Source organism: Aquarana catesbeiana, linkage group LG07 (genome assembly GCF_042186555.1).
Source record: "Aquarana catesbeiana isolate 2022-GZ linkage group LG07, ASM4218655v1, whole genome shotgun sequence".
Lineage (NCBI taxonomy): Eukaryota > Metazoa > Chordata > Amphibia > Anura > Ranidae > Aquarana > Aquarana catesbeiana.
This window is the reverse complement of record NC_133330.1, coordinates 259,268,627-259,292,087: the sequence shown is the minus strand read 5'-3', so window position 1 is coordinate 259,292,087 and position 23,461 is coordinate 259,268,627. Positions and strand designations below refer to the sequence as shown.

At 42.7% G+C, this 23,461-nt stretch overlaps 1 protein-coding gene across 3 annotated transcripts in view; it reads left to right on the top strand.

Moving 5' to 3' along the window:
- The first annotated feature begins 1,650 nt into the window (after nt 1–1,650).
- LOC141103549 (dimethylaniline monooxygenase [N-oxide-forming] 2-like) overlaps nt 1,651–23,461 on the top strand; it is a 133,983-nt gene continuing 112,172 nt past the window's right edge. Inside the window, exons 1-2 of one of the 3 annotated variants that reach the window (XM_073593250.1) lie at nt 1,651–1,821; nt 2,334–2,463. The gene's annotated coding sequence lies outside the window, so the exon portion shown is untranslated. Of the gene's footprint in view, nt 1,822–2,055; nt 2,464–23,461 lie in introns of those variants that run through there. The other 2 variants (XM_073593251.1, XM_073593249.1) reach the window with 2 other exon arrangements.

Genomic DNA, 23,461 nt, shown 5'->3' with positions numbered 1-23,461 from the left:
ATATTTTGTATTTTGTTTGTGATATCATTGAACTTCCACTGGGTTGCTGTCATTTATCTTGCAGGCTGTAGCTGCTAGTATATATTTACAAATTTTGATCCCATTTTCAACTGTTTGGCAAAAATTTCCCGAAAAGATTCTCATATTGGGGCCATCCCAGTCAATCCAGACCACACGGACGCCCGGGGCACCCACCGTTGGAGGTGAAGAACCAATCACCCCCATGGTGGTGGCCCTATACAATTGAGTCCGGTCATGTCATGTTGGGGTCTTTAGGCTAAATAACTATTCTTATGAGCCTTTAATGCTATCCTAGGAAACATCTCCCTGAAGGTTTTAGGTTAGCAATAGTACTCTTGACGGGCATTTTGTTTTAAGGCGAAATTATTTGCCTTTCCCTTACTTTTTCCCTTAGCCAAGATGGCGTCGTCGGCGCCTATACGTTTTACAGGCTCTAAAACTATACTAACATGCGCACTGAGCTGTATGGACGCCGCTGACGTCGGAATGACGCCGCTACGTCCCCCCACGTCATGACGCAGGTAATCTCAGTGAGCGTCCGCATCCCGGCGGTGAAATCAGACGCCGCCGTGATGGGGGTATATAAAGGCGGTTATACACCGCTCATAGTTCTGTTACCGGTGCCGTTCCACAGAGGATGCGTGAAGCTTTCTCAAGCCCATGTGCTGTATCAATGTCTTCAAAGTAAGTTGTCTCTTTGCAGCCCTGTCATCATTGACAGCAAGCTGCACTCTTTAAACTCTAATGGTCCTTTCTTTGTACTTTTTCTTCCTTTTGTTTAGAAAACTGTTCTGATGGGAATCGCTCCCTTTGGACAATTAAATTGTGCATTTACCAGCGATCAGTTCACCAGATTTAGGTGTCATCTCTATTCATAGAATCTGTCTAGGCTGTGAGACTTTCATGTTCCAGGCCAGGATTTATAATTGGTTCTATTAAAGGTAATACACTCCCTAAATTAAAGGTGAATGATATTAAATGAGATCCCTCTTTTCTAATCTACAGTTTATCTGTCTTTCTTAAAGGGCCTTTTTTAAGTACTTTATATTCCCCTGTGGTTACTTTTTGGCAGCGAGGTCCCTCTTATATGAGAACCCCCCGGTTTGAAATTGGCAGCAGTTTTATTCTATTCAAGCATTTACGTTACATTGGTGTACTACAGCCTGGTAAGATATGTAAATTCAATTCTTCTATATACAATTGGTTGGATTATTTGGTTTCAAATTTACGTATATGCATTGGAATGTTCTGTACTAACCTCTATTCCACTAATTGAATCCAATATCATTGGATGTATTCTGTATATATTTAAACTATTGATGTATTGATTATTGCCTATTTTCTCATTATCTAGAGTCCACTACAATCATTGCCTTTAAAAACTCCTGAAGAAGCTCATACTAGAGCGAAACATGTCGAGCAAGCGGCAGATTGTCATGGCACCTTTAAGTAGTTGCTTTATGTTGCACTGTATAATGTGAATGAATTTAGGTGAAATTGTTCATGTCTAAGTATTTTTAGAATCATGTCTCAGTTTTTCATGTGAGGCACAGATGTTTTAATCTTGATTTAATATAATAAAAAATCTTTTTTATATAATTGTACAGAAAATTGTTTGATTAAACTATTGATTTAAAAAGCACCTTAAAAGTCCCTTGGGGGGAAAAAAAATCCTTTTTCCCCTCCCCCCCATAGGCAAAACAGCCTGTATTCCTAGTTCAAGTCTCTGTCTCCATCACCAGACGCTTTAAAGACCCAAGGTGCAAGGGAGGCCTCCCCACTACTTCGGTCTCACATCAGGTTCGTGGCCCTTGTGACACTTAGTTACGATACATCTATAAACCAGGTAGTATAGTGGAGCTTCCTAGATACTAACTCTAGCTGTTTTATGATGTCAGCTGTTCTCAGAATGTCCAGGCAGTTTTCTGACACACTGTTTAAGCCATATTGTATGTCCATTTATTAATCCTGATTATCATTGAAGGTAAAAATCATAGGCCTCACATTTCCACATCAATAAGGCTCTCACTTTTTTTGTTGGTGGCATTCCCAGTTATTCCTCATAGTGGACTGTTTCTTTAACTCTTCTTATCATTAGGAAATATTTGTATTTGACTTTTTCATCAATTGCTGTTTGTAAGTGGCATTGATTAGCACAACACTGTTCTGCTAATCATTACTTTATTTTACATTTGAAAGTTTGGATTTTAGCCAAAAAGAATAATACTAAACTTTAAGAAAATTTTAAAACATTACAGATTTAAAACCACATTAGATACTGATTTACTGCCCTTTCCTCCTGTCTTTTTCAGCACACCCATATTTCAGGTCTTTATGTTTGAGGGAGGAGCAGAACAAGACATTCAAATGAGAATCAGTAAACTTCACTTGATACTGACCGGGCTGGAATCTGCATGAAAGTGACATCTGCAGCTGCATCAAGTAAGTCTCTGTAGCACATATCCAGTTAACAAACTATAAGAGAAACATATTTTAAATATGTAATTATTATTGTGATATTTAATATTATTTTACAGTGCTATAAACATTGGTATGATTTAGCTGAATCATTTTATTTGATCTTAATTACTTTTATATGCCCAGTATTTGCTAAAACTTGTCATTTAGTATTTATGTATTTTATATTTTGTCAATTTATGGAAGTCTAAAACAAATTAATTTGCTAGAAAATAGTTAAAGATAAAATCAGATCATGTTTGCTTATATAGTTAAAACATGAATGTCCTTTGTAATGTATGTTGTTGCTAAAACATAGTAGCACTGTATATATAAAAATATGTATAATGTATATTTTAATTTGTTAGTGTTTAAATAATTCCTATAGTTTATTTAAAACATGTTCAAACAATGAGTCAATTATCAATGTTACTGACTTCGATTTTTAGCATTATATCAAGGCTACCCCACCCAGGGGCAAATCCAGAGTCTAGCCTCGGGAGGGGCACTGCCAGAAAATTAGGTGTTGCTTACGAAACTGATATTTAATGTATAATACAGTGTACAGTGTACAGAGGTCAGTAGTATGTAGGGCAGTGTACAGCGGTCAGTAGTATGTAGGGCAGTGTACAGAGGTCAGTAGTATGTAGAGTAGTGTACAGAGGTCAGTAGTATGTAGGACAGTGTACAGAGGTCAGTAGTATGTAGGGTAGTGTACAGAGGTCAGTAGTATGTAGGGCAGTGTACAGAGGTCAGTAGTATGTAGGGTAGTGTACAGAGGTCAGTAGTATGTAGAGTAGTGTACAGAGGTCCGTAGTATGTAGGGTAGTGTACAGTGGTCAGTAGTATGTAGGGCAGTGTACAGAGGTCAGTAGTATGTAGGGTAGTGTACAGAGGTCAGTAGTATATAGGGTAGTGTACAGAGGTCAGTAGTATGTAGGGCAGTGTACAGGGGTCAGTAGTATGTAGGTCAGTGTACAGAGGTCAGTAGTATGTAGGGCAGTGTACAGAGGTCATTAGTATGTAGGGCAGTGTACAGAGGTCAGTAGTATGTAGGACAGTGTACAGAGGTCAGTAGTATGTAGGGTAGTGTACAGAGGTCAGTAATATGTAGGGTAGTGTACAGGGGTCAGTAGTATGTAGGTCAGTGTACAGAGGTCAGTAGTATGTAGGGCAGTGTACAGAGGTCAGTAGTATGTAGGGCAGTGTACAGAGGTCAGTAGTATGTAGGACAGTGTACAGAGGTCAGTAGTATGAAGGGTAGTGTAGAGGTCAGTAGTATGTAGGGCAGTGTACAGGGGTCAGTAGTATGTAGGTCAGTGTACAGAGATCAGTAGTATGTAGGGCAGTGTACAGAGGTCAGTAGTATGTAGGACAGCGTACAGAGGTCAGTAGTATGTAGGGTAGTGTAGAGGTCAGTAGTATGTAGGGTAGTGTACAGGGGTCAGTAGTATGTAGGTCAGTGTACAGAGGTCAGTAGTATGTAGGGCAGTGTACAGAGGTCAGTAGTATGTAGGGCAGTGTACAGAGGTCAGTAATATGTAGGACAGTGTACAGAGGTCAGTAGTATGTAGGTCAGTGTACAGAGGTCAGTAGTATGTAGGGTAGTGCACAGAGGTCAGTAGTATATAGGGCAGTGTACAGAGGTCAGTCGTATGTAGGGCAGTGTACAGAGGTCAGTAGTAGGTAGGACAGTGTACAGAGGTCAGTAGTATGTAGGGCAGTGTACAGAAGTCAGTAGTATGTAGGGCAGTGTACAGGGGTCAGTAGTATGTAGGGCAGTGTACAGAGGTCAGTAGTATGTAGGGTAGTGTACAGAGGTCAGTAGTATGTAGGGTAGTGTACAGAGGTCAGTAGTATGTAGGGCAGTGTACAGCGGTCAGTAGTATGTAGGGCAGTGTACAGAGGTCAGCAGTATGTAGGGTAGTGTACAGAGGTCAGTAGTATATAGGGTAGTGTACAGAGGTCAGTAGTATGTAGGGCAGTGTACAGAGGTCAGTAGTATGTAGGACAGTGTACAGAGGTCAGTAGTATGTAAGGTAGTGTACAGATGTCAGTAGTATGTAGGGTAGTGTACAGGGGTCAGTAGTATGTAGGGCAGTGTACAGAGGTCAGTAGTATGTAGGGCAGTGTACAGAGGTCAGTAGTATGTAGGGCAGTGTACAGAGGTCAGTAGTATGTAGGACAGTGTACAGAGGTCAGTAGTATGTAGGTCAGTGTACAGAGGTCAGTAGTATGTAGGGTAGTGTACAGAGGCCAGTAGTATGTAGGGCAGTGTACAGAGGTCAGTAGTATGTAGGGCAGTTTACAGAGGTCAGTAGTATGGAGGGCAGTGTACAGAGGTCAGTAGTATGGAGGGCAGTGTACAGGGGTTAGTAGTATGTAGGGCAGTGTACAGAGGTCAGTAGTATGTAGGGTCGTGTACAGTGGTCAGTAGTATGTAGTGGAGTGTACAGAGGTCAGTAGGATGTAGGACAGTGTACAGAGGTCAGTAGAATGTAGGGTAGTGTACAGAGATCAGTAATATGTAGGGCAGTGTACAGAGGTCAGTAGTATGTAGGGCAGTGTACAGAGGTCTGAAGTATGTAGGGCAGCGTAAAGAGCAGTGGCGGCTGGTGCTCAAATATTTTTTTGGCGGGCGCAAACAAACTGAAAAATTCTGAAAAATACTTAAAAGAAAACATCAATTGCAGCCTCACTGTGCCTATCAAATGCAGCCACTTTGCCCATCAAATGCAGCCACTGTGCCATCAATTGCAGCCACTGTGCCATCATATGCAGCCACTGTGCCCATCAAATACAGCCACTGTGCCCAGCAAATACGGCCACTGTGCCCAGCAAATACAGCCGCTGTGCCCATCAAATACAGCCGCTGTGCCATCAATTGCAGTCACTGTGCCATCAATTGCAGCCACTGTGCCATCAAATGCAGTCACTGTGCCATCAAATGCAGCCACTGTGCCCATCAAATGCAGCCACTGTGCCCATCAAATACAGCCACTGTGCCCATCATATGCATCCACTGTGTCATCAATTGCAGCCACTGTGCCATCAATTGCAGCCACTGTGCCCATCATATGCAGCCTCTGTGCCCATCATGTGCAGCCACTGTGCCCATCAAATACAGCCACTGTGCCATCAAATCCAACAGTGTGCTGTGCGGTGTAGTGGAGGTGTGCTGTGCGGTGTAGTGGAGGTGTGCTGTGCTGTGCAGTGTAGTGTAGGTGTGCTGCGCATTGTAGTGGAGGTGTGCTGTGCAGTGTAGTGGAGGTGTGCTGTGTTGTGCTGTGTGGTGTAGTGGAGGTGTGCTGTGCAGTGTAGTGGAGGTGTGCTGTGTTGTGCTGTGTGGTGTAGTGGAGGTTTGCTGTGCAGTGTAGTGGAGGTGTACTGTGCTGTGCGGTGTAGTGAAGGTGTGCTTTGTAGTGTAGTGGAGGTGTGCTGTGCAGTGTGGTGTAGTGGAGGTGTGCTGTGTAGTGGAGGTGTGCTGTGTAGTGGAGGTGTGCTGTGCGGTGTAGTGGAGGTGTGTTGTGCAGTGTGGTGTAGTGAAGGTGTGCTGGGCAGTGTAGTGGAGGTGTGCTGTGTAGTGGAGGTGTGCTGTGCTGTGCGGTGTAGTGATGTGCTGTGCGGTGTAGTGGAGGTGTGCTGTGCGGTGTAGTGGAGGTGTGCTGTGCAGTGTGGTGTAGTGAAGGTGTGCTGGGCAGTGTAGTGGAGGTGTGCTGTGTAGTGGAGGTGTGCTGTGCTGTGTGGTGTAGTGATGTGGTGTGTGGTGTAGTGGAGGTGTGCTGTGCAGTATGGTGTAGTGGAGGTGTGCTGTGCAGTGTGGTGTAGTGGAGGTGTGCTTTGCAGTGTGGTATGGTGTAGTGGAGGTGTGCTGGGCAGTGTAGTGGAGGTGTGCTGTGTAGTGGAGGTGTGCTGTGCTGTGCGGTGTAGTGGAGGTGTGCTGTGCGGTGTAGTGGAGGAGTGCTGTGCAGTGTGGTGTAGTGGAGGTGTGCTGTGCGGTGTAGTGGAGGTGTGCTGTGCGGTGTAGTGGAGGTGTGCTGTGCAGTGTGGTGTAGTGGAGGTGTGCTTTGTAGTGTAGTGGAGGTGTGCTGTGCAGTGTGGTGTAGTGGAGGTGTGCTGTGTAGTGTAGGTGTGCTGTGTAGTGGAGGTGTGCTGTGCGGTGTAGTGAAGGTGTGTTGTGCAGTGTGGTGTAGTGAAGGTGTGCTGGGCAGTGTAGTGGAGGTGTGCTGTGTAGTGGAGGTGTGCTGTGCTGTGCAGTGTAGTGATGTGCTGTGCGGTGTAGTGGAGGTGTGCTGTGCGGTGTAGTGGAGGTGTGCTGTGCAGTGTGGTGTAGTGAAAGTGTGCTGGGCAGTGTAGTGGAGGTGTGCTGTGTAGTGGAGGTGTGCTGTGCTGTGCGGTGTAGTGATGTGCTGTGTGGTGTAGTGGAGGTGTGCTGTGCAGTGTGGTGTAGTGGAGGTGTGCTGTGCAGTGTGGTGTAGTGGAGGTGTGCTGTGCAGTGTGGTGTAGTGGAGGTGTGCTTTGCAGTGTGGTGTAGTGGAGGTGTGCTGGGCAGTGTAGTGGAGGTGTGCTGTGTAGTGGAGGTGTGCTATGCTATGCGGTGTAGTGGAGGTGTGCTGTGCGGTGTAGTGGAGGAGTGCTGTGCAGTGTGGTGTAGTGGAGGTGTGCTGTGCGGTGTAGTGGAGGTGTGCTGTGCAGTGTAGTGGAGGTGTGCTGTGCAGTGTGGTGTAGTGGAGGTGTGCTGTGCAGTGTGGTGTAGTGGAGGTGTGCTTTGTAGTGTAGTGGAGGTGTGCTGTGCAGTGTGGTGTAGTGGAGGTGTGCTGTGTAGTGGAGGTGTGCTGTGCGGTGTAGTGGAGGTGTGCTGTGCAGTGTGGTGTAGTGGAGGTGTGCTTTGTAGTGTAGTGGAGGTGTGCTGTGCAGTGTGGTGTAGTGGAGGTGTGCTGTGTAGTGTAGGTGTGCTGTGTAGTGAAGGTGTGCTGGGCAGTTTAGTGGAGGTGTGCTGTGTAGTGGAGGTGTGCTGTGCTGTGCTGTGCGGTGTAGTGATGTGCTGTGCGGTGTAGTGGAGGTGTGCTGTGCAGTGTGGTGTAGTGGAGGCGTGCTGTGCAGTGTAGTGGAGGTGTGCTGTGCGGTGTAGTGGAGGTGTGCTGTGCAGTGTGGTGTAGTGGAGGTGTGCTGTGCAGTGTGGTGTAGTGGAGGTGTGCTATGCGGTGTAGTGGAGGTGTGCTGTGTGGTGTAGTGGAGGTGTGCTTTGCATAGTGGTGTCGTAGAGGTGTGCTGTGCAGTGTAGTGGAGGTGTGCTGTGCAGTGTGGTGTAGTGGAGGTGTGCTATGCAGTGTAGTGGAGGTGTGCAGTGTGGTGTAGTGGAGGTGTGCTGTGCAGTGTAGTGGAGGTGTGCTGTGCAGTGTGGTGTAGTGGAGGTGTGCTGTGCAGTGTAGAGGAGGTGTGCTGTGCAGTGGAGGTGTGCTGTGCAGTGTAGTGGAGGTGTGCTGTGCAGTGTAGTGGAGGTGTGCTGTGCAGTGTAGAGGAGGTGTGCTGTGCAGTGTAGAGGAGGTGTGCTGTGCAGTGGAGGTGTGCTGTGCAGTGTAGTGGAGGTGTGCTGTGCAGTGTAGTGGAGGTGTGCTGTGCAGTGTAGAGGAGGTGTGCTGTGCAGTGGAGGTGTGCTGTGCAGTGTAGAGGAGGTGTGCTGTGCAGTGGAGGTGTGCTGTGCAGTGTAGAGGAGGTGTGCTGTGCAGTGGAGGTGTGCTGTGCAGTGTAGTGGAGGTGTGCTGTGCAGTGTAGTGGAGGTGTGCTGTGCAGTGTAGAGGAGGTGTGCTGTGCAGTGGAGGTGTTCTGTGCAGTGTAGAGGAGGTGTGCTGTGCAGTGGAGGTGTGCTGTGCAGTGTAGTGGAGGTGTGCTGTGCAGTGTAGAGGAGGTGTGCTATGCAGTGGAGGTGTGCTGTGCAGTGTAGAGGAGGTGTGCTGTGCAGTGTAGTGGAGGTGTGCTGTGCAGTGTAGAGGAGGTGTGCTGTGCAGTGGAGGCGTGCTGTGCAGTGTAGTGGAGGTGTGCTGTGCAGTGTAGTGGAGGTGTGCTGTGCAGTGTAGAGGAGGTGTGCTGTGCAGTGGAGGTGTGCTGTGCAGTGTAGAGGAGGTGTGCTGTGCAGTGTAGTGGAGGTGTGCTGTGCAGTGTAGAGGAGGTGTGCTGTGCAGTGTAGTGGAGGTGTGCTGTGCAGTGTAGTGGAGGTGTGCTGTGCAGTGTAGAGGAGGTGTGCTGTGCAGTGGAGGTGTGCTGTGCAGTGTAGAGGAGGTGTGCTGTGCAGTGTAGTGGAGGTGTGCTGTGCAGTGTAGAGGAGGTGTGCTGTGCAGTGTAGTGGAGGTGTGCTGTGCAGTGTAGAGGAGGTGTGCTGTGCAGTGGACGTGTGCTGTGCAGTGTAGTGGAGGTGTGCTGTGCAGTGTAGTGGAGGTGTGCTGTGCAGTGTAGTGGAGGTGTGCTGTGCAGTGTAGAGGAGGTGTGCTGTACAGGTTAAAAAATGAAGGCATAGTAATGACTTCTTTTTGACATCTTATAGAGGCCCATTGATTATGCATCTATTTATTCAGCAATGGACACCCCTGCAGTCAGAGCAGTCATCTTTATTTGATTATGTCCTGTATATTTCACTCTCAATGACTCCAATGAGTGAAGTCAGTATGTGACCAGCGTCCACACACTGATGGCTGAAAGTGTGTGCAGAGAGAATATCACCCCTGGAAAGTTTCTTTGACTCATACAGTAGTGAGATCACCTTCTATCTTGTCTAGTATGACATCTCCCCAGAGCCCAGCCCAAGCATTTCACAGCCAAGCTGCATCTATAGTACATGTGATGAGATATGTCACTAACACCGAACTCCCAGCTTTATGTGTGTATATATGGGAATACACAGCCGTTCCATACAACATCTCTAATGGGATTGCAGGCTGCATACTTACCTTACACAGACAGCTATGGATGGGCCGCCACTGGTACAGAGCTCAGTAGTATGTAGGGCAGTGTACAGAGGTCAGTAGTATGTAGGGCAGTGTACAGAGGTCAGTAGTATGTAGGGCAGTGTACAGAGGTCAGTAGTATGTAGGGTAGTGTACAGAGGTCAGTAATATGTAGGGTAGTGTACAGAGGTCAGTAGTATGTAGGGTAGTGTACAGAGGTCAGTAATATGTAGGGTAGTGTACAGAGGTCAGTATTATGTAGAGAAGTGTACAGAGGTCAGTATTATGGACGGCAGTGTACAGAGGTCAGTAGTATGTAGGGCAGTGTACAGGGAAGAGTAAGGCAGAGAACAGGGGGTCAGCAGGGCAGAGGACAGGAGTTGACAGGACAGAGGATAAGGGGTAAGTAGGGTGAAAGATGGGGGCAACAGGACAATAAACAGGGATCAGTAGGATGAAGAGCAGTGTACAGGGATCAGTAGAGCAAAGGACTATGTGTCACCGGGGGGGGGGGTCAGAACGGCACACGCTGGGAGGTCAGAGCAGCACACGCTGAGGTGGGGGGAGGTCGGGAGAGCATACACTGGGGGGATCGAGAGGGCATACACCAGGGGGCAGTCATAATGCTTTCACTGGTCTATATGAATAGGAGATGCAATCCCATTTGTCAGCTAACAGCACCTCTATGCTAAGCTGTGGTAACTCAGCAGACTCACCATAGAGGTGCCTATAAACTAATCCACAATGTACTGCTAGCAGAGCTCACCTCCAGGAACATTCACTTGGCTCCCTCTGCTCAGTTGCTCACACCTCCCTCTTCGAGACGGGCACATCCCTTTCCCACCCAGTCAAGCAGCAGCCTGCAGGAGAGAGGCTGAAAATTTGCTGGGGGAGGTACAGGGGGCGGAGAGTGCAGTCCAGATGTGACTGAGCAGTAATTCATGCTGAGAATGGCTGTGAGTTGTTCCGACCGCAGCTCAGGTTACCTGGGGCGCGCTTGGCCTCAGAGTCTGTAATATTTTCTCAGGGGAGCAATTGCCCCGTTGCCCCCCCCTCGGATCCGCCCCTGACCCCACCCTGTCTTAAAGTGCATGTGAATTCACTCCTGTCCGGACCAGATCTCCCCTGTGTCAGCCAGTGTGAATGCATGGGAGAGGAGGGAGCACCGACAACAGACGGACCACCAGTGGTGCCTGGTGGGTTCTTTTTGGGAGGGGCGGAAGCACTAACCCCCACCCGCTTGCCAATCGATTCTGGCACTTACCCCATTTTGGTGGCGGATGGAGGGCTGTGGGCAGTGGCTCTGATGTCGTCGAGCACGGCGGACCCCATTTAGGTGGCAGGCTGTGGACAGCGGCTCGCGTGTCCTCTCCTCCAGCATGGCGGCTTCCGCCGTACAAGCCACCATGGGTCTCCTCTCTCCTCCTCCTAGGCGCTAGGGATCCAATAGGATCGCCTGACGTTCTGGCCAATCTGGAAACGACGGGGCGCAGATTTAGTGTGAAAATAGCGAATATTCATTCAGTATCGTCACACAACTGGGTGTGATCGGGGCTTCAGGTTTTATTAGCCATTGTCAGAGCACAATCTTCCTCTTTTTTAAAACAAACAGTAACTCCCACATTTTTACCAAGTCTATATATAGAAATGGAAAAAAAGACCTTGGCCTAACCTTTCTTGATTCCACTTGGATATTGCTAGGGTTGTCCCGATACCAATACTAGTATCGTTATCGGCACCGATACCGAGCATTTGCCCAAGTACTTGTACTCGGGCAAATGCTCCCGATGCTTCCCCGATGCCTAGAAGACAGCTGTGATCGGCGCGTGGGGGAGTTACAAGATTCTCCCCCAGCGGCTTTCACCAGCTTTAGTGACATACAGCGGTGATCTCACAGCTGACTGTCACTGCATCCTCCTCCGTGCCCCCTCCGTTCCTCTGTGCCTCTCCGCTGTCCCCTGCATTCCTCTCTCCTTATCTGTCCCCCTCCGTTCTCCCCCTCTGTTCCTCTCTCCTTATCTGTCCCCTCCGTTCTCCCCCTCCATTCCTCTCTCCTTATCTGTCCCCTCCGTTCTCCCCCTCCGTTCCTCTCTCCTTATCTGTCCCCTCCGTTCTCCCCCTCAGTTCCTCCGTTCCCCTCCTCCTTCCTTTGTGTATTGATAGAGTCAGCTGACTCTGTCTATTCACATAACTGAAACATTGTAATCTCCTGTGATTACGATGTGTCAGTTTATGAATGGAGAGGAGCCGCTGGGAATCTCTATCCTCTGTCTCTTTCTCTGTCTCAAGGGGGAGATATCAGAGGTCTGTTAAGACCCCTGATATCTCACCAAAGCCCCCCAAAAGGGCTGATTAAAAAACACAAAAAAAAAAAACAATAAAGAATAAAAAAATATTATTGCAAAAAATAAAAATTCTAAAAAAAAAAACAAAAAAAACACATACACATACAACGTTCACCCCCCCCCCCCCCCCAAAAATAGCAAAAAAAAAAAACTGTCACGTGACATTAAAAAAAAAGTATCGGTAATCGGTATCGGCGAGTACTTGAAAAAAAGTATCGGTACTTGTACTCGGTCCTAAAAAAGTGGTATCGGGACAACCCTAGATATTGCCAATAAGTGCGACTTACAAATCAACCTTATGCATGGACCACTGGAAGTTGTTTCATAAAGTATTGCATAGGTGGTACATCACCCCCTTCAAGCTCTCTTAAATCTATCCTAATTCCTCAGTGGACTGCTGGCACAATTGCGGATCAGTAGGTTTACTGCAGGCTGTAGGCTCGCATATATTTTTGTATCAGTTTGATCATACTCTTCACCAATACCCGCATTGACAGAATATGCTCTTCTACATCTCAACATTTCTTCTCTTGGGTAAACCTAATATTATGCAAAATTGGAAATCCCTAAATGTACCTAATATCGCTGATGTATTTAGTGATCTGAATCAAATTGTTCACGTGGATGTCTATATGCCTTGAAAAATGAAAACCTGACTAAGTTTATGGCCTCTTGGAGTTGCTGGACTTCACATAGACTATATGTAGGGTGATACTGTTTATGGCAAAACACCTTTTGATTCTACATTACAATACTTTTTTTACTTGACTTACCCCATCACCATTACGCATAGTTCAATACATTAAGACTGAACTGTCAATTTATGATGCTATTATTCTATGTTGTAAAGATGAACTGTGTTTTGTTTGTATTGGTTACCATTTCATAGTTTACCATGTTACCTTGTTACAATTTTTTTTGCTTCTATGTTGGATCTAACTGGATATCATCTTTCACATGTTTTCTGTTAAAACTTATTAAAACATTTTAAAAAAATGTGTGAGGTCCCCCAGGGAATCCATACCATAGCCTTTGAGGTGAGCACAAAAATCAATATCAGACCCTTGATCCAGGCCACATGCTTGCCCATAGCAAAGCACCTTGACCCCATGATGATAAGGACAAGCATCTCAGGTGGGAGGCTTATCAGAATCTAGAAGCCCCCTTTAACAAAAAGAGGGTATCCAGATACTGGTTCCGTATGTGAATGAGTAGGAGTACATAGTACCCCTACTCAGTCACAAAAAAAAGTTGCAACCTAGAAATAAAGACTTATTAGACAAGTCCTTATAAAAATTTAAAAAAATACTCCTTGTTGTAAATCACATCCAAACGTCAATCGTGTCGTCCAGCAATGCAGATCCACATGAGTCATGATGCCAGATGGGTAATCACTTGTTCACTTGTCACTCTCCGAATAGAAAGTGGTAGTAATATCGTTATTATGCATAACATTTGGCTCTTGCCAAATGAGTAAATGTTTGGGTGTTCTTCTGAATGCTTGAACAGCCAAAGTTTTGGTCCAAACTTGTGTTTGGACTGAATTTTGAGCTCATCACTAGTGATTAGATAATCATAAACTATTGATAACAAAAAATACTTTATGATTATCTCCTTTAATATAACACAAAAGTTACACAATTACATAGTTGGTATGGTGGAATAGACACCAGTCTATCCAGTTCAACCTGTGTGGGTGTATGTGTATGTATGTACAGTATTTATGTCTCCACCATTTCCCTGTATATTGCATTCGCACATCTAAAAGTTTTTTTTTTAATTATTGACACTCCCCACTGATACCACCAATTGTGGAAGGGAGTTCCATATCCTTACCACTCTAATGCCCCGTACACACGGTCGGATTTTCCGATGGAAAATGTGCGATCGGAGCGTGTTGTCGGACATTCCAACCATGTGTGGGCTCCATCGAACATTTTCCATCGGATTTTCCGACACACAAAGTTTGAGAGCAGGCTATAAAATTTTCCGGCAACAAAATCCGATTGCGTCAATTCCGACCGTGTGTGGCCATTTCCGACGCCAGTGCCACGCATGCTCAGAAGAAATTCCGAGACGGAACAGCTCGGTCTGGTAAAATTAGCATTCGGAATGGATACAGCACTTTCGTCACGCTGCAATGTCAGAAATAGTTTAATGCAGCGCACTCTCTTCTTCTTTATAATGTGAGAAGAATGAAGTAGTTTTGCTGCTCATATTCACACAGACTTCTCACAAACTTATTTCTTTATTATTAATTGGGATTCCCTCAATATATTTACATTTGTCACATCTGACCAAATTTTTTTGGGGTTGTTTTTAAATATTTAAATGTTTTTTTCAAGGCTGTTTTTTTTATTTTTTTGGTTTTTGTCTTTTTTTCAAGGCTGTGTTATTATTGGTTTTTATTTTGTGTTTTACTCCAGAATATTTGTGTGTGTGTTTTGTGTGTCAAGTTACCACAACACCATCATTATCTTGTATTATTTAATCTCAAGGAGATTGTTTGGTGTTGGTGTCCCTTGTTAATTTCACATTGTATTTTTGAAATGTACCTGCCTCCTCAAAACAAACTGTCCTTTAAGGAAAACACACATAGGCAAGTATAATTGAAACAAAAATTCCTTTATTAAGGGCTCACAACCAAACAAAGAGGGAGGCAACGCTGGATAAACAGTTGAAATTGGCGAAGCCTTGGACCCCCAAGGCAGACATCAATTCTTTACCAGCAAAATTGGTGGCCTGAGGAGTCCATATCTAAGGGAGTGCAGTCTGGTCCAGAAGTCGCAGAGATCCGGAAAGCAGCACATGACATCTGTGTCCCCAGGCTGTGGTACCACAAGAGGCTGCATATTTTGCCAGACCAGACTGGACCCAGGGCCATCACTCTCTGGTCTTCCTTCCACGCTTCCTTCCACGCTGTGGCTCTGGTGTGGGAGATGTGCCAGGAGGAGGAGTAGGACCTTGAGGAACAGGAGGAGGAGGAGCAGGACCAGGAGGAGGAGGACCATGTGTGAGGTCACAAATGTGGGTAGCACATGTTATTTTGTCCCTCAACCCCTTATTGAGAGCTTCCAAAATTAGGAACTCACACAGGTGTCGTTGGACCTCCTCCATCCGCATCATTTTGCAGACAGTTCTGCCAGCAAAGTCCTCCTCCACAGTGTGGGGGGTTCTCAGGGCCTCTGTAGCCTTCCAAAAGAGGCCTATGGCAGCCTCCTCCAGGGTACTCCTCTTCCTTGCACTTTCTCTTTGCAGGTGTAGGGGAGGGACCTGGATATTAGGCAGCCTGCTCGGCCCGGCCACCTCCTGGCTGAGACTTCCCTGTGTATGAAAAAGGTACATGGTTTTAGTTTTTGCTTCATCAATCACAATCGTAAATTAGTAGTACTCCAAACTAACATCTAGTTAACATCATTGATTGGACAACCAGAAATATTTAGAGGAATGCTATACCTGGCTCAATCTGGGCTCCTCCACATGTTGCTGCCTGGAGGGCCCAGGTTGGGCGCCAGAAGCCTCAGCTGGGGGGGAAGGAAGCGTGGAAGGAAGACTGGAGAGTGATGGGCCGGGTTCAGTCTGACCTGCCAGAAAATGCAGTCTGTCATAGTACCACAGCCTGGGGACATAAATGTCATCTGCTGCTCCTGATCTCTGGGAATCCTGGACCTTCTTGCGCTCCCTTAGATAAGTGCTCCTCAGGCCACCAATTAGAACCTTTAAATAGATGATGTCTGCTGTGGGGATCACCGTCTTCACAAATGCCAACAAACTATCCAGCGCGGCCTTCCTCTTTGTTTGGTTCTTATAATGTGGGTGGTTTATCTGCCACAGACAAGGCAGCTCCCTGTACATATCAATGAATATGGCCATAAATTCATCCTCTCTAAAGATATCCATTTTCACTGCAAGACACAACACAAGACAAACCCTAATGTCAGCCTAAAGTCTATCAAACTTGTGCAAATACAGGCCTCAATCTAGAAGCAGTATAGGCCCAATGTAAAATCTTACCTTCGCAATCACGATCGGCGCCTCCGTTACTCCTTCCTCCGCTCACAGATCGTAGTACTACGCACGCGTGTTATGCTTTATAGACGCTGCGCATGCGTGAAACTCCGCCCTCCCCTGACGTTCTTTCTAGTGTATTCCCCGCCCCTTCTCCTTCGGCGCAGTGGGGGAAGAGCACATGGCGGAAACACAGCAGGTGTCTTATAATTACACCAACGAGGAGCAGGAGGAGGAAAGCCCGGAGCCTGAAACGTCCCGATCCAGAAGGAGACGATATAAGGCATCAAATATGTCCTTTGGGGAGATGTTGGAGATGGTCGACATCCTGAAGAAGGCCGACTATGATGGAAAGTATGGACCTTACCCCAACCCCAATGTCAGAAAGGCCAAGATAATGGCGAAAGTAGTCAAGAGTCTGCACCGGAATTTCGGGGTACGACAATCAAAAGATCAGCTCAGGAAGCAGTGGTCAGACCTCAAATTAAGAGAACATGAGCAGTACAGAAAGATCCGGAGAGTGCTGCAAAAAAAGTAAGTAGTTGTGCTGTGTTCCTATTCTTTATGTTTATTACGTTCGTGCTGCTCCATGTGCTTTTCTTAATAACTGTTCTCCAGTTTAAAATGGCAACTTTCATGTTCATGGGCACATTATTCGTTCATATCAAACATAGTTCGTTTGGCCATATGCAATTGCCATCATTTTTTGGGGCCTACTTGTGTGAAAAGAATTGGGTGGTGTAGATGTGTTTGTTACTAGAATGAAATGCCAACTAGATTCTGTGTAAGGAGAGGACACTCAGCAGCAGCTTTCACATCTGGACGCTGGAGCACTAGTGTGGGACACAAGAACACCCTTTTTATTAGGGGGCCCACACAGGTGCTCCAGTGTATACTATAGGGGGGTCTCCATCTGTGAAGCTTGTACAAGACAGGTAAAGTATTGAAGCTTGACAAAGGACAATAAAAATGCTACATTTTGGAACTCTGCCAAAATAGACAATTGTACCCCACTTCCAAGCAATGCTTCATATTTATAGTTCTGACATTAAATATCTGTGTGCTAAGTATACCTATTTTTTTTTACATAGGGGATAAAAGACTCGGAGGACACCCCTCATCCGAGGAAACCACAGACCCCCCACCTCTGGAAGAAGGTGAAATCCCCTAAAGCCAAGCAGAGCAGGAGGAGGAAGACGTGGTGGAAATTGTCACCACAACAGGTGAGTGTCTGCGACCACAGGCTCAGGTAAGAGATGGATGCCGGCATATTTATAATACCTGGTTTTTTTTTTGGTTTTTCTCTTTTTAGGTGATCGTGATGTTGTGGATCCTGATCCTTTCACCTCTGAAAGTGCCCAGATCCTGATCGGGGAGATCATGGGGTGTAATGTTGCATTGGAAAACATCAAGAAAAACATCAAACATCAAATCCCTTTGTTTTTTGGTGTGCAAAAATTTGTGAAAATTTTTTGACAAATATTAGAAAAGACAAATTTTGAAGATGCACACAGTGTGTCAACATGTGCTATCTGCCATCACGGGAGATCAATGGACGCGTTTTGGGGGTGCAACCCCTTCCTCAATAATAAAGTAGCTGTGAGGAAGGGGTTGCACCCCCAAAACACGTCCCTTGATCCCCCATGATGGCAGGTAGCACATGTTGAAATTCTTAAATTTGTTTGCATCTTCAAAATTTGGCTTTTCCTGGGGTGACTTCACCCCATCTGAACGCAATATCAAACTCAGTTTGTAAATACTCATGTCTGATATTGCCTTCAAGTTCTACCAAATGTGAACTTTGTAAGTTCAAGATTTGTGTCTTTCTTGTTGGTTTTAAACATGCCTGTTTGATCTAAAATGGACATTTCTATTTTTTTTAATGTGACCCCAAAAATTGTTATACAACAAACATGTTGGTTTGTTTTAAAAAACCTTTTCTAAATGCACATGTGATTGTGCTGGTATTAAAAAGATTGTTAATCAAGATTGTGTGGATTATTGTCTCAACTAGGGATGAGCTTCGTGTTCGAGTCGAACCCATGTTCGACTCGAACATCGGCTGTTCCGTCGTTTGCCGAATTCCGAACATTATGGGCCATTCGCGACAAATTCGTGTGGCGCGTCACGGCCCATAATTCACTGCGGCATCGCAGTGCATTGCTGGCTGATGATTGGCTAAGAATGCGCTATGACCCGCATGTTTGGCCAATCACAGCATCGTCAGTAGAGGGAGCTGTAATTGGCCAAAGCCAGGGTGGCTTTGGCCAATTATGGCTCAGGGGGTTTAGAACACGCCCCACACTATATAAGGCCGCCTGCACGGCGGCCCTGTGTAGTGTGTGTTCCGGCGTTGAGATACATAGATAGACAGAGAGACAGTGTCATTTCATTTGAGTTAGCTAGATTAGGCAGGACAGTCAGTGAGTTAGCTGCACTTACAGTGTATTGTGTACATATATGCATCCCAGGTGTTGCATATATATATATATATATATATATATATATATATATATATATATATATATGTACACTGTATTCAGTTTAGCTAGATCCGTTCCTGTTATCTTCCTACTGACAGGCAGACTTGTCTTGTTACAGTATTTACAGCTACCTGAAGAAAATTGCTGGTGTTCTTTTGATCCTATTAGTACCACAGTCAGGCAGCTAGACTATTTACAGTTAGTGTAGTGCGTCCTGCTCACAGTGTTCAGCTAAAACTACAAGTTAGTGTAGTGAGACCTCTGCACAGTGTTCAGCTAAAGCTACAAGTTAGTGTAGTATGTACTGCTCACAGTGTTCAGCTAAAACTACAAGTTAGTGTAGTGAGACCTCTGCACAGTGTTCATCTAAAGCTACAAGTTAGTGTAGTGCGTCCTGCTCACAGTGTTCAGCTAAAACTAAAAGTTAGTGTGGTGCGTCCTCCTCACAGTGTTCAGCTAAACCTACAAGTTTTTTTTTTACGAGCTCTGCACAGTGTTCATCTAAAGCTACAAGTTAGTGTAGTGCGTCCTGCTCACAGTGTTCAGCTAAAACTACAAGTTAGTGTAGTGAGACCTCTGCACAGTGTTCATCTAAAGCTACAAGTTAGTGTAGTGCGTCCTGCTCACAGTGTTCAGCTAAAACTACAAGTTAGTGTAGTGAGACCTCTGCACAGTGTTCATCTAAAGCTACAAGTTAGTGTAGTGCGTCCTGCTCACAGTGTTCAGCTAAAACTACAAGTTAGTGTAGTGAGACCTCTGCACAGTGTTCATCTAAAGCTACAAGTTAGTGTAGTGCATCCTGCTCACAGTGTTCAGCTAAAACTACAAGTTAGTGAAGTGAGACCTCTGCACCGTGTTCATCTAAAGCTGCAAGTTAGTGTAGTGTGTCCTGCTCACAGTGTTCAGCTAAAACTACAAGTTAGTGTAGTGAGACCTCTGCACCGTGTTCATCTAAAGCTACAAGTTAGTGTGGTGCGTCCTGCTCACAGTGTTCAGCTAAAACTACAAGTTAGTGTAGTGAGACCTCTACACCGTGTTCATCTAAAGCTACAAGTTAGTGTAGTGCGTCCTGCTCACAGTGTTCAGATAAAACTACAAGTTAGTGTAGTGTGACCTCTGCACCGTGTTCATCTAAAGCTACAAGTTAGTGTGGTGCGTCCTGCTCACAGTGTTCAGCTAAAACTACAAGTTAGTGTAGTGAGACCTCTGCACCATGTTCATCTAAAGCTACAAGTTAGTGTGGTGCGTCCTGCTCACAGTGTTCAGCTAAAACTAAAAGTTAGTGTAGTGAGACCTCTGCACCGTGTTCATCTAAAGCTACAAGTTAGTGTAGTGCGTCCTGCTCACAGTGTTCAGCTAAAACTACAAGTAAGTGTAGTGAGACTAGACATGTGCAGGATGAAAAAATTCGTTTAGTTTAGTTTCGTTTCAATTCGTTATTTAACTAAATTCGTTTAGTTAAATTCGTTGCATTCGTTACATTCGTTTTCGGAATTCGTTTCGTTTCGTATTCGAATTCGAAAAAATGCGACCGCATTCGAAAAAATTCGACCGTATTCGAAAAAAACTATCATATTTGAAAAAATTCTACCACATTCAAAAAAAAACTATCAAATTCGAAAAAATTCTACCACATTCGATAAAAAACTATCAAATTCGAAAAAATTCTGCCACATTCGAAAAAAAACTATCAAATTCGAAAAAATTCTACCACATTCGAAAAAACTGTCAAATTCGAAAAAATTCTACCACATTCGAAAAAAACTATCAAATTCGAAAAAATTCTACCACATTCGAAAAAAACTGTCAAATTCGAAAAAATTCTACCACATTCGAAAAAACTATCAAATTCGAAAAAATTCTACCACATTCGAAAAAAACATTAACTGAATTTGAAAAAATAAACTATATATAACCATTTTGCGAAATTTGAAATTCGTATAGAATGAAATTGAATTCCAATAGAAAAGATTAGGATAGAATAGAAAATATAAAAGAATAGCATAGAAAAACAATAGAACAGAATAGAAAAAAATATAATATATTCTATTCTAATCTTTTCTATTCGAATTCGAATTCATTCTGTACTAAATTCCAATTTCGGAAGATGGTTATATATGTATTATGTATTTTTTTCTATTCTGTTCCATTATTTTTCTATACTATTCTTTTCTATTCTATTCTAAACTTTTCTATTCGAATTTGAATTAATTCCATGCGAAATTCGAATTTCGGAAGATGGCTTCTAAAATTAGATTTTCGTATAGAGTGAATTTGAATTTGAATAGAAAAGATTAGAATAGAAAATAATGGAAATTGAATAGACTAGAAAAACAATAGAACAGAAGAGAATAAAATATAATATATATATTATATTTTTTTCTATTCTGTATCATTGTTTTTCTAGGCTATTCTTTTTTATTCTATTCTAAACTTTTCTATTCAAACTTGAATTCATTCTATACGAAATTCGAATTTCGGAAGATGGCTTCTGAAATTCGAATTTCGTATAGAATGAATTTGAATTTGAATAGAAAATAATAGTAAAGAATAGACTAGAAAAACAATAGAACAGAACAGAATAAAATATAATATATATATTATATCTTATTCTATTCTGTTCTATTGTTTTTCTAGTCTATTCTTTCTACTCTATTCTAATCTTTTCTATTCAACTTCAAATTCATTTTATACGAAATTCAAATTTCGGAAGATGGTTATATAGAATGAAATCAAATTCTAATAGAAAAGAATAGAATAGAAAAACAATAGAACAGTAGAACAGAATAGAAAGAAATATTATATATATATATATATATATATATATATATATATATATATATATAAAAAACCATCTTCCGAAATTGGAATTTGGTACAGAATGAATTTGAATAGAAAAGATTAGAATAGAATATTTTTTTTCCTATTCTGTTCTATTGTTTTTCTATGCTATTCTTTTATATTATTTTCTGTTCTATTCTAATCTTTTCTATTTGAATTCAAATTCATTTTATACGAAATTTGAATTTCGGAAGATGGTTATATAGAAATAGAATGAAATCAAATTCTAATAGAAAAGAATAGAATAGAAAAACAATAGAACAGTAGAACAGAATAGAAAGAAATATTATATATATATATATATATATATATATATATATATATATATATATATATATATATATATATATATATATATATATATATATATATATATATATATAAAACTATCTTCCGAAATTGGAATTTGGTACAGAATGAATTTGAATAGAAAAGATTAGAATAGAATATTTTTTTTTTCCTATTCTGTTCTATTGTTTTTCTATGCTATTCTTTTATATTATTTTCTGTTCTATTCTTATTCTAATCTTTTCTATTTGAATTCATTCTGTACCAAATTCCAATTTTGGAAGATGGTTTTATATATTTTTTTATATATATTTTTTTCTATTCTGTTCTATTGTTTTTCTGTTCTAGTCTTTTCTATTAGAATTCGATTTCATTCTATTTCATTCTATTTCATTTTTTTCTATTCTGTTTTTATTGATATATATGTATATATTATACATATATTACATACATATATTATATTTTCTTCTATTCTGTTCTATTGTTTTTCTAGTCTTCTTTTCTATTATCTTCTGTTCTAATCTTTTCTATTCAAATTCAAATTCATTCTATACGAAATTCAAACTTCAGAAGCCATGTTCCGAAATTCGAATTTGAATTGAAAAGACTATTATAGAATATAAAATAATAGAAAAAAAAAGCATTAAAAAAATAGAAGAGAATAAAAAAATTATATATATATATATATATATATATATATATATATATATATATATATATATATATATATATATATATATATATATATATATATAAATAAATATATATATATATATATATATATATATATATATATATATATATATATATATATATATATATATATATTCATATATTCATTCTATTGCTTTATTATTTTATATTCTATCTTATTGGTTTTTTTAGAAAAACTTTTTCTATTTTTTTCGAATTCGATTCGAATTTGTTTTCGAATTCGATTCGAATATGTTTTCGAATTCGTTCGTTTTTTTTCGGATTCGTTTAAATTCTTTACTTTTCTAATTCGGAAATTCGGATGCATCCGAATTTCCGAATAATGAAAAATTTGTCCGAATTTCGATTCGGAACGAAACGAAATGCACATGTCTAAGTGAGACCTCTGGACCGTGTTCATCTAAAGCTACAAGTTAGTGTAGTGCGTCCTGCTCACAGTGTTCAGCTAAAACTACAAGTTAATGTAGTGAGACCTCTGCACCGTGTTCATCTAAAGCTACAAGTTAGTGTAGTGCGTCCTGCTCACAGTGTTCAGCTGAAACTACAAGTTAGTGTGGTGCGTCCTCCTCACAGTGTTCAGCTAAAACTACAAGTTAGTGTAGTGAGACCTCTGCACAGTGTTCATCTAAAGTTACAAGTTAGTGTAGTGCGTCCTGCTCACAGTGTTCAGCTAAAACTACAAGTTAGTGTAGTGAGACCTCTGCACCGTGTTCATCTAAAGCTACAAGTTAGTGTAGTGCGTCCTGCTCACAGTGTTCAGCTAAAACTACAAGTTAGTGTAGTGAGACCTCTGCACCGTGTTCATCTAAAGCTACAAGTTAGTGTAGTGCGTCCTGCTCACAGTGTTCAGCTAAAACTACAAGTTAGTGTAGTGAGACCTCTGCACCGTGTTCATCTAAAGCTACAAGTTAGTGTAGTGCGTCCTGCTCACAGTGTTCAGCTAAAACTACAAGTTAGTGTAGTGAGACCTCTGCACCGTGTTCATCTAAAGCTACAAGTTAGTGTAGTGCGTCCTGCTCACAGTGTTCAGCTAAAACTACAAGTTAGTGTAGTGAGACCTCTGCACCGTGTTCATCTAAAGCTACAAGTTCGTGTAGTGCGTCCTGCTCACAGTGTTCAGCTAAAACTACAAGTTAGTGTAGTGAGACCTCTGCACCGTGTTCATCTAAAGCTACAAGTTAGTGTAGTGCTTCCTGCTCACAGTGTTCAGCTAAAACTACAAGTTAGTGTAGTGAGACCTCTGCACCGTGTTCATCTAAAGCTACAAGTTAGTGTAGTGCTTCCTGCTCACAGTGTTCAGCTAAAACTACAAGTTAGTGTAGTGAGACCTCTGCACCGTGTTCATCTAAAGCTACAAGTTAGT